Source organism: Dendrobates tinctorius, unplaced genomic scaffold (assembly GCF_039654945.1).
Source record: "Dendrobates tinctorius isolate UK_male_01 unplaced genomic scaffold, ASM3965494v1 ptg000056l, whole genome shotgun sequence".
NCBI classification, from domain to species: Eukaryota; Metazoa; Chordata; class Amphibia; order Anura; family Dendrobatidae; genus Dendrobates; species Dendrobates tinctorius.
The window spans coordinates 22,610,415-22,613,435 of NW_027361724.1; positions in this window are offsets into that span (position 1 = coordinate 22,610,415).

Here is a 3,021-nt window from a genome sequence, read left to right on the forward strand (position 1 = left end):
CTGTGGAGCTTAGGCCACGCCCATTGCAGTCACATGCTTCAGGTCCTGATAGTTTGAAGCACGCATTGTCACCGCTGCTGCCCTGCTCCACAGGTATCTTTGAGCACGGTTTTTTGTACTCAGGACATGCGCACTGGCTCAGTGAGCGAGTGTAGTGCGGTGTTCCTGACACACTGCTATAAATTCAGCCACCACTAGATGGTGCTATAGTTAACCCAGCACATAATACAAACATATTGCTTTATTCAGAGCACATAACACAAACAGACTGCCCTATATCAGAGGGCAGAACATTTATGCTTGGTAAATGGTCTCTCACTGGTGGTGTAAGGGTCCCGTTACATTTAGCGATGCACCAGTGATCCCGACAACAATACGACCTGGTCAGGATCGCTGGTGCATCGATAAATGGTCGCTAGTGAGTGGCGCTTAGAAACCCGATGTTTACCTTGGTTACCAGCTCCCTGCACCAGCGTGCTGGTATCTTAATGTACACTGCGGGTAACTAAGGGACGTGCGTCGCTTGTTACCCACGTGTTGCTGGTCCTGATCACTGGTGAAGCTGCCTGTTTGGCAGCTCACCAGCGATCATGTAGTGACACACCAGCGATCCAGACAAGTTCATATCATTGTCGAGAGCGCTGGTGAGTCGCTATGTGTGACGGGGCCCTTAGTAAGGTTATACTAACCTGATTTAGCTGTGTATACACAACATTTCCATCACTTCTACATCCAGTTGCAGCAGATCAAATGGGTCATCAGACCGAGAAAACACAGATAAGGAGAGTTTACGGATAGTCTGCATGCTGGTATCCCATATAGTAATGCCAAAACCAGACAGAAAGTACATGCGTTATTTCTTTATTTAGTCAATTCATTTCAAAGTACTAAAGGCTTCTTCAGCAGGACAAGAAATGCAAAGGATGCAAATAGATGAGATGCATAGTGTCGAACACCCATTGATTTGTCATCAGGATAGGTTATCAATATCTTGTGACCACACAATTCTTTTAAAGGGGTTGTTTTGACTTTGACATTGACAACTCATCCTTAGGATGAGTCATCAATGTCTGATAGATGGGGCTACAACACTCGACATCCCCATCGAACAGCTGTTCCCAGCGTCTCCTGCCGAAACTGCCCGATATTGAAATCAACTTGGGGTTCTGGCCAACAATGACACAGGGAACACCTGATCAGGGGGGGTGCCGGGTGTCGCACCCCATCGATCAGACATTAATAACCTATCCTAAGGAAATGCTAAAGTCCCAGACAACCACTTTAATATTATCAGTAAGTGAATAGTTGGGTAGTAAATGGGGTCTAGGGAATTTTTAGAACCTACTCTGTTTAATATAAATGAATCAGGGCCAGAATATCGTGAGGGAAGAAGAAACAATTGTTTAGAAGCCTCCACCTCCAAGTTCCTTTGGTTCTTCTCAGACACTCGCAGTTGCAAGACTAAAGGCCCCTCACACATTAAACCTGCAGAAAATCGGATGATGTCAGTATAAATAATAGGTTGGATCATTTCAACTCAATCATACAACGCTTTATTTTCTGGGAGACTGGCAGATGTCTACCAGCAGCTTTCTACTCTTTTTTTTTCTCTTTGAAGATGCATGAAAGTTCAGCAGAGCTTATATGAGTCTGATAAGATTGAAAGCATAATTCTGATAATACAGTATAAATGTGTTTCTACATATCAGAGGTCATCATGCTGCTTTTACTAATACAGTGGGGAAAAAAAGTATTTAGTCAGCCATCAATTTTTGCAAGTTCTCCCACTTAAAAAGATGAGAGAGGCCTGTAATTGACATTATAGGTAGACCACAACTATGAGAGTCAAAATGAGAAAACAAATCCAGAAAATCACCTTGTCTGATTTGGCAAGATTTATTTTTCAAATTATGGTGGAAAATAAGTATTTGGTCATTAGCAAAAGTTCATCTCAATATTTTGTTATATATCCTTTGTTGGCAATGACAGAGGTCAAACGTTTTCTGTAAGTCTTCGCAAGGTTGGCACACACTGGTGGTGGTATGTTGGCCCATTCCTCCATTCAGATCTCCTCTAGAGTGGTGATGTTTTGGGCCTGTCGCTGTCACTGTGAAATCCCTCCAAAGGTTGGGGTTGAGATCTGGAGACTGGATAGGCCACTCCAGGACCTTCATATGCTTCTTATGAAGCCACTCCTTTGTTGCCCTGGCAGTGTGCTTGGGATCATTATCATGCTGAAAGACCCATCCATTTTTCATCATCAGTGCTCTTGCTGATGTGTAAGGGGTTAAAAGGACTATACTATGTTGCACCCCTAACCCTTTAAACACGTCTTCATGTGTAATGTATTAATATATGCTGCTGTATGTATATATGTTTATATATGTATCTTCTTGCTGCACAATGTATATTATAGGGACAGTGCAGTTAGGTCTAAAGCCACTAGATGGGAGTACAGAGTCCTTAGTCTAGTCACCCTGTAAATAGTTAACATGGGAGGGGTTAGCTGGGGAGTTAGGTAGCAGGATTTCCTGTTTTACTTCAGTCAGGGCGAGAAGCCCACAGTGCAACATAACGTTGAAGTGAGTGCCCAGCCATTGGGAGAGAGCATGCCAGCTAGTGAAGATATAGCTGAAGTGTTAAGGGATCGAGTTCCCTAGAAGCAGGAGACAGAGTTTCCCAGTAAGAAGACTGCAGTACAGTACACAGCAGGACAGACGGGTGGATTACTCAGTATGTGGAGATTGCTGGCATGGGTGTACTCCCTTGGTGCAAGGTCAAAACGGATGAGGGACCCCTTGTATACAGTGAGCTTACACAACGAGGATGCCAGGAAAACGTACAGTGCAGTACGACCTGTTCTCGAGCCGTGTGACAGGGAGAAAGAAGGGAAAGATGCACTATTGTGAAACATGGAAACTGATATAGATGATGGAATGTATCTGGATGTGCTGTGAAGATCTGAAAGTAAAGTTTTGCATTTTGAGTTTTACCTGGACTGTGTCTCTGTTCATTCGCATG